At 50.8% G+C, this 14,087-nt stretch overlaps 1 protein-coding gene across 2 annotated transcripts in view; it reads right to left on the reverse strand.

Moving 5' to 3' along the window:
* The window catches only part of PPP1R16B (protein phosphatase 1 regulatory subunit 16B), a 57,608-nt gene extending 47,302 nt beyond the window's left edge, over positions 1-10,306 (reverse strand). The window contains exon 1 of one of the 2 annotated variants that reach the window (XM_062610100.1): positions 10,199-10,306. The gene's annotated coding sequence lies outside the window, so the exon portion shown is untranslated. Of the gene's footprint in view, positions 1-5,527; positions 5,900-10,198 lie in introns of those variants that run through there. The other variant, XM_062610099.1, reaches the window with a different exon arrangement.
* Positions 10,307-14,087: the final 3,781 nt, after the last annotated feature.

The following is a 14,087-nucleotide window of genomic DNA, read 5'->3' on the forward strand; positions in this document are numbered from 1 at the left end:
ATGAGAGCAGCCCCATCTTCTGTGTCAGGCAGTTAAATATTGAAGGAAAGGCATGCAGCAGTTCCAATTATGTGGAACAAAAATTAATTGAGGGCATAAGTCTCCGATTCAGCTTTCCATTTATTTTTTCCACAGCACATTATGTGTGAGCATGGCTTGTAATGCAGGCACCTGCAGGGAAAGCAGCCCAATCATCTGCAACACTGATATTACCTCCTTTTCTTTGGTTTTGGTTTTTTTTTTTTCCTGGTTAAAGATTCTGGGTTTTATCAACCCTGCAACACAAGATGTGTGGAGTCTTCCCCTTCCTGACATTTTAAACTACACATTTAGAGAAATATCACTTGAAAAACAACAAATTTCCCCCTAAAACAGGCTTTAAAATAAAACAGAGGCAAAAAAAAAGCTAATTTCCAAGCGAACCACAAAAACACCATTGCAAGAGCCCACACCCTTCCCCTAAGATACAAATTAAAGCCCGGCTCGCCCGCACCCCAGGCTTTATAACAGAAGTCCTTCCATTGTTTAAAGTCACTTACACACGTTATGGCCCATGGGAAAAGAAAAAAAATCCTGGGAACAGCCCTATTCTGGCACAGCACCGAGGCAGATAAGTGCCTGGATTTTCCATCTACAGCTTCTAGGCACCTCAGCAGTGCCAACACGGGACGTGTCAGCAGCAGGCCTTCTGCAGGCTCAGACTACCAGACCACAGACACGAATACCACATAGCCTGCTAGCACCAGGTGTTTGCCCCTGGCCACAGGACAGATGTCACCAGCTGGGCACAACCATCACCCAACCCAGAGCACCCGAGTGCCAGAGTCAAACACACCAAACAGCCGCCACAGCACCAAGAGAGGTGTGGAGAGGCTCATAAGAAGCACTGCTGGTAGAATGTTGTGGTGATTCATGGTGGACTTGGATACAACTGGCAAGATTTGGAAGAGTTTGCTACACACCTCACAGGAGGAATATCGATTCTGTGGGAGATTTAAGAGAGGATCCTCTTCCCAACAATCTCATTTATCCTTTTTAAATAGCATTTGTAGTCAGTTATTGCTAAAAAAAAATGCTTTCAACTCTAATGCTTATGGGTACTCTTGAGCATATCCATAACCATTCCAATAATCCTCAACAGATCTTTACCAAATAACACAAAAATATCCCCTCTAACCCACCCTGCATCCATCAAGAAGCCTGTATGTCTACTCAGGATGGTGTTGCTCACCTTCCTCTGCTGTGCAGGGACCAGTGGGGCTCCCACAGGCTCTGCTGGGACAGAGATTTGGGTGAGATTTGGGGGGAAAATTAATTAGCCATGCTATGGTGCAGGACGCTTTGCTCCATATGGCTCAAACATCCAGATTTGTTTTCTAAGACACAGCCCTTATACCTTGGTGAAGCCTCCCATGACCCGGCCGCATGCGCTTGCAACCCAGAACCCCCCTCGTGTGCCATTCTTTCACCCCCAGAGTGTGAACAGCAGGTCGAGGGAGGGATTCTTCCCTGTGAGGGTGCTGAGGCGCTGGCACAGGGTGCCCAGAGAAGCTGTGGCTGCCCCATCCCTTGCAGTGTTCAAGGCCAGGTTGGACACAGGGGCTTGGAGCAAGCTGCTCTGGTGGAAGGGGTCCCTGCCCGTGGCAGGGGTTGGAGCTGGATGAGCTTTAAGGTCCCTTCCAACCCAAACCAGCCTGGGATTCTATGACTGTTCCACTGCTAAACCATGCACATTTCACCCTTCCACTCCAAAGGGCTCATCCTCCTGTACACCTAGCATTTGTAGGTCAAAGTCCAGCATGTAAGAAAGGGGCTTTCCCTGAGGATGCTTATCCAACACTAAGAAACCTTCAGCACAGCAGGTCAGAGTACCCTGCACGTGCCAACAATCAACATGGTACCATGGCTACAGGGTATCAGCATCAGTCCATTCACACAGCAGGAAAGATCAGCACTACCAGATGCTGTTACTGCAGAGCAATCAAGACCATTTTCCTTGAAGCCTGGAGGAACATGGTAAGTGCATCTGTTAGAAAGTTCAGCCATAACACTTCAAGGGGACAAAGGCTTCTGAAAATGCAGATCAGCAGAAACCCCAGCCGCAGGAAGCAGGCTGTGGCTGCCAGGGCTTGGCTGAGGAAAAGCATCTCCACCAACAGCCCCTTGCTTTCACCTCTGCCCAAGCACAGCTCCAAAGTAACTTGCCTTATGTTAGACAAGGGTCATCAGATTGAAACAACACGTTTTGCTAGCAAAATGCTAACAAAATATTAGCACAGCTCTCTGCAGTGCCAACATCGCCAATTTCAGTCTCAAATCAGACACTCAGAGCAGCTTGCCACTGCCTTGCTGGCAAGGCAGATTTTATGTTTCTAAAGTACCTTATTTTTAGGCACAGTTATCAACCTGCACATCACCATACATGCCCTACTTTCTGTGTTTTCTGTATCTACTCTTGCCCACAGTCCATAGATGGTACACTTCCTTGGCTTGCTGCTCTGACCATACAGTTGCTCTGAAATTCAGTTTCAAATATTTACCACTTCTCAGTTTGAAAAGATGATTCTGGATGCTGTAAGTTAACTTCACTATGACCATGGTACCAGAATTGCTGGTAATGCTCTTCTCCTCCTCAGTCTAGATCTTACTTTGCTTCTGCCATTTCTGAGATTACAAGCACTAGGGCTTTGCTGCCACAGGCTAAGAAGAACCAAAGAGAACCTCATGATCCATGAGCACAAGGTTCAGCCATCCTTCTCTGCTGTCTTAATATGCAGCCATGCTGGGTGCAGACAGCCAGACCTGCCCAGGGCAGAGACTGTTTCCAAAGATACGGAGATTTAAGGGCCAGAACTCAGCTGGGAAGAATGGCTGCTCTTAAGGAAGACTTTCTGGCGGGCATCCTGAGCACAGGTGCACACCTGCCACTCGGGATGTACCTCAGTTGAGTATTTGGTCCGAGATGCAGTTTTAATTGGATAGCAGAAACATCAGTGTTCTGGCAATGAAAATGCAGGTCAGGTAGCAGGGGCATCTTAAAAGGCAGAGATCTGATCTCAGCATGAAGATGGTGGAGATGGCCCTTCTGTATGTCAGATCCACAGCACAGCTCCCACCAGCTGCTCTGGTGGGTTAAGGAATTCAGCAAGCAAAGCCTACCTAGTACAAAGCCCCTCTTAATTTAACACACCAGATGAGCTCTTGCTCAAGACCTCACTAATAAAAAGCCAAGTCCTACACAAATTCCCAAATCTAGGCTTAGTGCCTTACAGTAGAGAAAACAATGGTGCATATTAGCAGACACTTCAGAGCCAGCATGGGGCTCACACCTTCCTTGGTCTTTATCCTCTGATGGGCATCTACCTTTGAGCTGCTGAGCACTTGCAGCAGAACTTGTGCCTGTGAAGTGCTGCCAACATCCAGCATTGCCACTGTAGAGCAATGCCTCATACTTGGGGTTTTCCCATATAGATCATTAGAGATGCCATGACTACACCGTAATGGCCATGGAGCAGTTGGGACAAAAATCAAGGGAACTGGCATAGATGAGTGAAGCTGTGCATTTCCAGCCTTCCCTCCTAGGCTGTTCCCTTTCTCCCCTTCAGAAATACCCAACCTGCAACTCCTGCACCCTCCAGCTCAAGGGCAAAGCATCGAGATGTGGCTGAGAAGCCCCTCAGCTATAGAGCAGAGACCAGAGCTGATGAGCAGACTCACAAGGAAAGTCTCTTGGTAACGCAGGGTGAGAAAAAAGGAGGAGAAAATTGCTGCCAGCTTGTTTGTGTGCACTTAAGGTGGCATTTCCAACCCTGTAATTGCTGCATAATGAATTTAGCAATGGAGTTCAAGAGCTATGATTCATTCAGGCCAAAAAACCATGAGTCAGCCCCTAAAGAATCATGAGATGTTAAAATTATATACATTGAACTTGAGCTTGTCAAATCCGAAGGAGCAGCGTAACAGCAGAGTGCCTCAGCACAACCCAAAACACTGTGCAAACATCCCCCTCCTCCTCCCAGCCCAGGCAGGACAAGAGCAGCCCAGCCACAGCACATCGTCTGCAGCTGCCACCTGTGCCCAGCTCAGGTCGTTGGCTCCAGCTCACATGAAGGCACCTGATGCTGTCTCTCACCCAGAGCTCACACTGTCTCACACAGAAAGGGAGTAAGGTCCCATCCAGCCTAAGATCTTTGTGCAACCCTGCATGGTCCTCAGGGGAGATGAGCACTCAGGATGCTCATGCCACTGTGCAGGACCAGCACAGAAGCCGTACAGAGGAGGTGAGCAGATGTGGCTGTGGAAAGCTCCAGCCAGGGTGCTAGAGCAAACCAGGGAGGAGGGGGTGGGACAGGAGTGCAGATCTCTCCATGGGATGGACCAAGAAACAGGGCAGATTTCCTACAGAAAAGGATGCAAGTGTCAAGGAGCGCGTGTGGATTGCCAGGAGGCAATGCAGAGAACACCTCAGGAAAAGTAAGAATTTTTTCCTGCCTCTGCTGGGTGATCTTGCTTAATTCATGCCCTGTATTCTGTGCTTACAGAGCTTGCATATAGGGAAAGTTATTTTGAAGTGAGATAGGGTGCGAATTCAAAGCAGAACAACTATTCTGGGTTAACTCCCCAGGTAACTTCTTATTCTAGAATGGCAGGATCTTTTCCTAGTTTAACTCACTTGAAAAATAGATTAGGCCAATGGTTCTCATCTGCAAAGCCCTGGCAGCTGGCCTGCTGCTTTGAGAGCATCTTTAATTAGAGCCTGGATACGGGGACATGGGGGCTGCAGGATGCCCACAGTCCAATCTGGAAACATATTAAGGTAACCCAGGAAAGAAACAACCGCCTGCCGGAGGGCTTGCATGGGCCCGGCTTGGGCAGGACCTGCTGCACAGCAGTTCTTCCTGCAGCAGGCACACGGGGACACACTTCGGTGGGGGGCAGCTCATGCAACATGCTCTGACAGCCATAAACGAAACAGTGCTTGTGAAACCCATGAGCTGCACTTTGCACCAACCAAATCCCTTCTCATAAAGCCATTTTTGTTTGAGGCTCATTTGAATTTACCATTTATCAAGCTTCCCTTTAGCCTCATTAATCACAACCTATCAAAGCTCTTTCAAATGCAAACACAGAGAAGTACCCGGCAACTGCACTTCTCCTTTATCCTTCTCCTGCTGGAATTATGGAAGGCTAAGGAGCAGGAACTGCCTCCTGCTTTTCAACTGCTTCCCCCGGGATGAAATCAGCTGACTATCCCGAAAAAAAAACCACACTGATCTCTTTCCCTGCCAGCCAGCAACATACACGGGCAGCAAACATGTTGGGCAGGAGAAAAAGCATCCCTGGGAAAGTCGAGGGGAGACAGAGAGGTGGCTCCCAGCAGCGCTGGTAGCTCCCAGCAGCACGCGGATGCTGTCTCTGGAACCAGGGACAGCCAAGACACCTTTGGCAAAGGTTTGGCATTCCCTGCCCAGGCTTCTAGAGCCAGAAATCTCACAGCTCAGATAATCCAGGTCAAACCATACACCACTTGTTTGCTTTGTCGGGGTATTAAGGCTCAGCCTTCCTCAAGCTATTCTTTTCTTTCCCTTGGTGCCTACACGGCTGCTAACCCCAGTACTGACACACGTCTGGAAGACCTGCAAGGAAAAGGTCCATTAGGAAAAATGGCATTACTCTGAAAGTAACACCAGCTCATGGAGGCGCTGAGGGGTGCTGACAAGTTCAGACCCGGTCCAGTATCACCAGTTCAAACTGATGAACCCTTTCCCACTTTGCCGTGAGACTGGGGGTGCACTGTTCATTCCTCTCACCTCCCAGAGTTCACCAGTTTTTTCCACGGCCATTCATCCATGCTCCTTGCCCTATCCAAGTGCAGGACTGGTCCCCGAAGTGGGAACTGTCCTGACTGCCAGGGGGAAGGTGCCAGCAGCCAGCGATTCACGTCCACTGTTAACAGTCCCTCGAGCTGTGTCCCACCCTACGCCAGCTGCCGAGCAGGACCTGGCAGAGCAGTGGGCTTTGGCTTACTCAGAGCTGCAGTCTGCTCCTGGGTACTGGGGTTCTCCTGCACCTCCACCCCAGCCAGCAAAGCGCCAGGGCTCTGCTGTCCTTTCAGGAGTCCTAGAAGCAACCAGATTGGAAAACACCTTTAAGATGACCAAGTCCAACCGTTTCCCAGCACTGCCAAGGCCACCACTGCCCCATGGCACTGAGGCCTCATCTCCACAGTGTGTGAACACTTGCAGGGACAGTGACTCCAGCCCTGCCCTGGGCAGCCTGTTCCAACGCCTGAGCACCCTCTGGGGAAGGAATTGCTCTGAATACTCAGTGTAAACCTCTGCTGGCACAGCTTGAGCGTCACCATCAAAGAAAAATAATTTAAAATTTAGGATATATATATATAGAGAGAGAAACAACGTTGGACAGCAAGAAATGACAGTCCACAAAATAAAATGCCCTAAAACAAGACTTGGACAAGTGACACAGCTGGTGCCAACCAGCAGCAACACAGGCAGAACAGTGCTGTCAAGATGAATGAGCAAGGGGAGAGGAGATGAGGAGAGGCAAGGAGATTAATAGAAGACGACAGATTTCTAGTAAGATTGAGATAAGCCTCTTTAAACTTCGCTAACGGATGAGCCAGCCGGCAGGGCCGTCCCGGGAGGTGGTGTAACCTGACTAACAGCCTTGCACAGAGCCGCCAGCTGACCCCTTTCACACATCCCCACTCACTCCTGCGGCTCTTCCAGCAAGAAGAGCTGACAGCGCCGTGCCTGGATGCTTCTACATCAGCACCTGCCTGCCAGTACAGCCCTCCTTGCCAAGGAGCCACCAGCCCCAACTGCTTTCCACAGCAACCAGGCAGCGTGGCCGGGCTGGCAGCGGGCACAGTGCACCCCGTCCTGCGCTGCTCCCCCGGCCAGCCACTCAGCAGCTCTGGCTGCCCACACCGGGGCTAATCCTGACCCACGTTGCCAGCACCCAGCCACAAGCTGCCAGGCGCGTCTGAGGGGCACATCACTCTGGAATAGGGCTTTGCTGAAGCACGGATGGGGATGACAAGGTGATGAGCGGGGCCCCTGAACCACACTTCAGCTTCCTTAAATTCAGCTCTGCTGGGATCCCTGCCAGAGCCAAGTCCCCCAAAACCATTACACCCCAGTGAGCAGTTTCACATCCTGAGGAGGAGGAGAGGGTTATCCACGGAGGAGGGACAGCTTGGAGTGTTACGATTTTTAAGATTCCCCCCACACACACACTGCACTCTGGGGAGACCCCCGCTGCAGTCCCAGATCCAGCTCTGGGGCAACGGCGCAAGAGGGACATGGAGCTGACAGATCAAGTCTAGAGGAGGCCACAGAGCTGCTGCGAGGGCTGGAGCAGCTCTGCTCTGGAGCCAGGCTGAGAGAGCTGGGCTGGGTCAGCCTGGACAAGAGAAGGCTCCTCAAGGGGAGACCTGAGAGCAGCTCCAGTGCCTAAAGGGGCTGCAGGAAAGCTGGAGAGGGGCTTGGGACAAGGGCCTGTAGGGACAGGCCAAGGGGAATGGCTTGAACCTGCCAGAGGGGAGACTGAGATGAGCTCTTAGGCAGAAGCTCTTCCCTGTGAGGGTGCTGAGGCGCTGGCACAGGGTGCCCAGAGAAGCTGTGGCTGCCCCATTCCTGGCAGTGTTCAAGGGCAGGTTGGACACAGGGGCTTGGAGCAAGCTGCTCGAGTGGAAGGGGTCCCTGCCCGTGGCAGGGGTTGGAACTGGGTGAGCTTTAAGGACACTTCCAACCCAAACCAGGCTGGGATTACATGATTCTATGATTTCTTATACTTTCAGGAACAATGCCTTCAAAACCCAATGGAGGTGGAGTGAATACCATGCACAAATATGACTGAGTTTAGTATGTCTCCTTTTCAGTGCCACAACAAAAGCCCCTAAGTGTCTGAAACTGGAGGTATCACTTGGGGCAGCAAAAGGTTTCAGAATGCCAGTTTGTTTGATATCAGGCAAGTTTTTCTTCTTAGGCAAATTAGCTGGTGATATAATTTGCCCACTAAGGTCACTGAATCATCCCCTAGCAGTTTCAAAGGAGACAAGATGATCTGCAAGCCAATTTTCCCCCTCCAGCCCTATGAGTGATTCGAAACGCAGTTAATGATAATGGCTCATAAGCATCTGGCAAAGGACTTGAGAGTGCAATGTGTTGCCCAAGAAGAGACTGACTTCTTTCATACCAACAGAACTAAGCCTGTGAAGAGATAGGACCTGATTTTGCTATCTTACTTTACAATCATTAAATACCCAAGAGCTCCCAAACTTGAGTCAGACATAGGTAAAAGCAAAAAGGAGAAGCAGATCCAAAACCACCTTAAGGAAGGTCACACTTTGCCACCAGTGAGCAAGAGGCCTTTTTAAGAATGGGGATAAGAAAGGAGCAACATCCCCAGAAGACTTAGCACGAGCCCTGTATTTTCCCCTTTATGTAAGATAAAATTCAGACATGCCCTCAGCCACAAAAGCTTCATTATTTGTCAATCTCAGGCTCTGTGACCAGTAAACACCGGTTGATGTTTTTCTTCTTACTGGATGAAACGTGCCTAGAGGCAACAGGCATTTTATAAATTATTAAACCAAGGGAAAATGAGGTTCCAGCAAAGTGGCTGCAGAAGCACCAAGGAGCTCGTACAATTGGTACCAGCAACTCACACAGAGTCATTTTTCATGCAACAACAGACTCAACAACAAGACATTGTTAGGAACAGGGAGCACAGACACGTGGTCTTGATGGCAAGAAGGCGACGCAGTATCTCAGCATTTCATTCCATCCACCACAGATATCTGAAGTCCAACACTTTAAACCTGGGTTTTCTCATGAGATACACACATTTTCCAATCAGAAGGAAAACAAAGCTCTTTGCCTTTTGGGGGGCTTTTTCCGACCTCATGAGACATCTCAAGACATGAAGTAAAACCCATAAAAATAATGTAATAAGTGTATCTTCAATATCATCCATTGATCCAACCCTTAGCGTAGAGATTAAAAAAGGGAAATCATAAATTAAATCATGTTCTGCATGTTCAGGATCTAATACGTTACATCTTTCACAACAAACGCAAACCCCTTCCAGGCTCGGTTCAATTCCAGCCAGAAAATTCGCCTCTTCTCAACCCCTTCCACCTCGGAAAAAGCACAGAGGAGTGGTGGCAGGGCTCAGGGGCAAGGTGGAAGGCAGGGCAGGCAGGAGCCCGAGGCTTTCTGTGGGTTTGTTAGGAGGACTCAGGCTTCATTCAGGGTTTTGTCCTGGTTTGTGATCCCTCTCCTTTCCCCAGCCATTTGTGAAAAGCCACTTTTCCTGTGATGCTATTGCAGCTTGAAGCATCCTCCATCCTACCCCTCGAGTGGTTATCACAACGCAGAAAAGATCTTTTCAGAGTAAGTAAGCAAAGATCTAAACATGAACTTGTTGGCTTGTGAAGTCAACCAAAAGCATCTCTGGCAGCACTGCCACCTCAACCGCGGAGCCTGAGAAGGGGCTGAAGTTCACGGTAAAGTTTGCCTGGTCTGCCTGTATCTGAACGTGACTGTCTCCAAGAAAGACCTTCATTTCCCACAGAAACCAGCAATTGCAACCCTGGTGCCATTTCAGGAATTACGGTTGCTTGTATTTCTGCTATCTCCAGTGTGTTTCTTCCACACCGAAATCATGCCAAAAGGGACAGGGTTTCCAGAGGCAATAAGCAAAACCCACCCACTAGCAAACGCAAGAAATTAACGTCCTGGGCGCTGCAGAATGCCCCTCGATACAAACACGTACTCCAGCGCCAGCGAAACCCTCCCGAGGAATAAAAACCGCTTCCAAAGGTACGCGCGCCCTCGCCACGAGCTGCGCTGCGGTACCGCTGCCCACACGGACCGAGGTGACCCCGGTGAGGCGGCTCCGGCCAGCCCGGGCCAGGACCGCGCGGGGCCGCAGTTACCCTGACTCCGGGCCGCGGTGGAGACCCCACGGAGCAGCCGGGGCGGGGAGCACGGGCCGGGAACACACCCGAACAGCCGGACCCGCGCGAGGGGCTCACGGACACCTCCCCCGTGCCGGGAGGCCCGCACCGCGCCCACCGCATCCCGCTCGGCAGCTGCCCCCCCCCGCGACCGAACCGAACGGAACCGCGCCGGGCCCGCCCGGCTCCGCCGCCACCCGGCCCCGCACTCACCCGCAGCGGCTCCCTGCGGCGCAGCGGGCCCGGCGCGGCAGGCAGCGAGCAACGGCGCCGCGCAGCCCCGGCCCCCGCCCGGCTCCGGCTCCGGCCGCAACTCCGCCCCGGGGCGGGGCCGGGGGGGCCGCGGGGCCCGCAGGTGGCTGAAGCGCGGGGCGGGGAGCGGCAGCCCCGGGGGTGCGGGCTGGGGCTCGTTGGGGTTGCGGGGGTAGAAACTGTGGCTGCCCCATCCCTGGCAGTGCTCAAGGCCAGGTTGGACACAGGGGCTTGGAGCAAGCTGCTCTGGTGGAAGGGGTCCCTGCCCGTGGCAGGGGGTGGAACTGGAGGAGCTTTAAGGTCCCTTCCAACCCAAACCAGGCTGGGATTCTGTGATGATTCTATAAATAAAGACCTAAAGGAAGGTCCCCAAGCTGCGGTGGAAGGCAGCCATCACACCTCGGCCCTCCTGCGGCTGCCGAGTGTGGCTGTAGCTGAGATTTGCCCTGGCTGCTGGCTGAGCACAAGCTGTGGGATGCTCTTGCCTGCACTGACAGTGGAAGGGCTGGGGAGGGATCTGGGCTAGAAACTGGTTTGCCCTTGTTTCAGTGTAGCCAAGCACAGCAGCAGGCTCCTGGATGCCACAGAGTGAATCGATGCTAGGGATGAAGTCCCAGAGCACTTTTGAGGAGAAACTACATCCCCAATGCAGGTAACCAGTGTAATATTCACGTCAGGCTGTAAAAACACAGTGACTGAGGCTGGCAACAAACACCATTCCTGAAGTATGCCTCATGCCCATTTTATAGACGAACAAAGAGAGGCAGATAAGAGTCTTTGCCAGGAGCCAAACCTGTCTCCAGAGCTCGGAGAGAAGCCAGAAAGCCTCCTGGGCCAGGGAGCGGCACTGGGAGCCCACGCTTACCCTGTGCGGGCTGGGAGCCGTGCAGAGAGAATTCCTGATGCTGCTGTCAGGTCGTGTGTCTGGGACGGGCTGCCTTTCCAGGGTGAAAGAGGTTTCAGGAGGTTTGGAGGATTAATCACCACCAGCTCTACTCCTCCTTGAGAAAGGGCCTCCACCCAGACCTAACAGATGAGCAGGGAGAAAGCTCTGACCATTGAGCAGCAAGGTTTCATTCAAACGTTCTTGCTCAACAAATGCCTTTTGGTTTAAAATGCAACTCACTCCTTTGAACAAGACAACATAAGGGGAAGTGTTTATGGGTAATAAACCTGGACTTTGCAATTGATTCTACAGAAGTGTGAGAGAGCATCCAGAGCGTGAAAGTCTGCTGAAGGTGGGAGTTTTCTCCAAGGAGTGTCTGGGAGCTCTGTCAGGATTCATATATTACTGATGCAACATGGCAGAACCGTGTTTTAAGAGTCACCAAGTGACACATGGAGACATGTCTTACTGTGTACAAGCTTGTTTTATCGCTGTATTTGTACATGCAAAAACCTGGAAAACAAAGCTGATGAGAAGAATGCCCATGTCCTCCTCTTCACTGGATTCACAGAGGTGTAGGTGCAGAATGAGACGAGAGGAGAAATTTTTATCCAAGTTACAGTTTAGTTACAGATCATGTAATCCCAGACTGGTTTGGGTTGGAAGTGTCCTTAAAGCTCCTCCAGTTCCAACCCCTGCCACGGGCAGGGACCCCTTCCACTAGAGCAGCTTGCTCCAAGCCCCCGTGTCCAACCTGGCCTTGAACACTGCCAGGGATGGGGCAGCCACAGCTTCTCTGGGCACCCTGTGCCAGCGCCTCAGCACCCTCCCAGGGAAGAGCTTCTGCCTAAGAGCTCATCTCAGTCTCCCCTCTAGATCTCAGACAAGACTTAGATCCTCACCAGCCAAAGACCTTGGCAGCCATGGGCTGCACAGGGCAGAGGCAGGTTTCCAAAGCCCAAGTCTGGCAGCTGGAGCCTCAGCCCAGGGCACTGGAGAGCCGAGCAACGCTGGACCAGTCTCTGAAGTCCATGATTCAGTTGTTTGTTTATGTAAAATGTGTTGTAAGCACAGCTGCTTTCTGAGGCATGTATAGTAATGATGGGGCAGTCACACAAACTGGCTCCACTCCAAACCTGTGAGTCAATGCAAAGACCTGAAATGCATCTGAACAGCTAGAGGATCAAAACCAAACACCAAAACCAACTCGTTTGCTATTCAGATCTGGATATGAGCATTGTCATTGGGAAGATAAGTAACAGCTACCACATAATCGGGCCCTTGTGGTGCCCAGAGCTCAGGAATGGAGAAGGTGGAGATCCAGGGCAGAGGGAGGGGTGCACATGTCAGAGTGCCTGCAGGCATCCTCAGCACCCTCAGCTTTGCTGGCAAGTCAAATTTCTTGCTTCTGTTGCCAGCACAAAGCTTTGAAACTAGAGTAGAAATACAGTTTATTGCTCTTTAATACAGTCAAGATTCTTTGTTTTGTTTTTTTTTTTCCTTTTTTTGGGGGGTACGAATTTAAAAGATTAGAGATCCAGGTTAAGAAAAAAGATATTTCAAAAGTAAAGTTTCATAAAAAGCACTAGTAAACATCCAGCATTTTCAGAGGCACAGTTCCTAGCACCTCCTTCCTTATCCAGTGTTCAATGCAATTTCACAGGCAGTTCTGTTTCTTTAGCAAGTTCACTATTTGCTGGAGAGGTTTCACCTGGGCCCAAGAAGAGGTTTCTTCTCTTGTGCTTTTGTAAAACATGAGTTACTCAGCTGTCACACTAGGTGCTGGCCACCAAATTGCTTCTTCTGGATTAAAATCATAGATGGAAACCTGCAGCAACTGAAGGACACTCAGCAGACCCTGTAGCTCAGATGCACAAAGAGCTGCCAGTCTTGGGCTGTGCTGGGAGCTTAGTAATGTAGAAGTGAGGGGACAGTAAAATTCACATCCTTGTTCTGTAGAGCGCGTGCCTGTCACTCGCACGGTGGCAACTTGTCAAAACAGCAGGGTTGAGCGTGGGCAGGCTGCAGGGGAGTCAGGTGCCGCAGGAGGAGCTGTGACAGCAGTGCCATGCATGGGCTGAAGCTGCTGCCCCATTTCCCCTCTTGTTTCCTCAATTTACATTTCCATCTCTGCAGGCTTAACTCCATGGCAAAGTTTTCTTTTCATGATCTTTCAAGGTCTCCCAGTGTATTTTATCCCAGCTAAGAGTTACCATCACTAAGAAGCGATGTGGATTGTAAGGAAATAGACCATATCCATACTTAAACCTACTGCAAATGAGCATGAGCATGAGCCTCTGCAAAGCAGAAGAGCAACCTACGCTCTGGTGTCCTATGCAACAGCACGGCACAGCTGGGCAGTGCTCATGGGCAACATCTGGCAGCACACTAAGGGCTTGGGATAAGAAGCAGCAAGCCATGACACGAGAAGTGAAGGCAGAAGTTGGTGAACATGGGCTGCTTCAAGCACTGGGGCTTGCCCAGCGCAGGAGGTAAAGTCGACTGGGCAGGGGAGGTTTGGAAAACACCAGGAGAGTGCAGGAGATGAGAAAACAGAAGTGTTAACCTTACAGTCTTAATGGTGAGGGCAAGAGGGTTCAAACAGAGAGAGCAGGAGGAAATGAGCAGTGCAACACAAGGGGAATTGCGGAGTGGTGGCAGGAGAGGAGCGATTCAGCTGTGGATTGGGGCTGGTATGAAGGAAGCAGCAAGGGACAAGAAAAGGAAATTATGCTCAAACCAAGGGGTGCCAGTGGTGAAACATGATCTACAGAAAGATACATGAGTCAGAACACTGACATTGGTTATTCTCTGTAAAAGGGCAAGCAAGGGAACAAACAACAGACACAAGGTCTTGGAAAGTGCTGAAGATATGGAAAGGCTGCTCTCAGACATCTTACAGAAGGGCACGTAACCAGGGGCTGAAGGAAAAAAGAAAATTAGGTGAAGGAAATCAGTAAGCGA

The sequence above is a fragment of the Pezoporus occidentalis genome, unplaced genomic scaffold (genome assembly GCF_034315485.1).
Source record: "Pezoporus occidentalis ecotype Australia unplaced genomic scaffold, CSIRO_AGI_Poc_V1 ctg144, whole genome shotgun sequence".
NCBI lineage: Eukaryota > Metazoa > Chordata > Aves > Psittaciformes > Psittacidae > Pezoporus > Pezoporus occidentalis.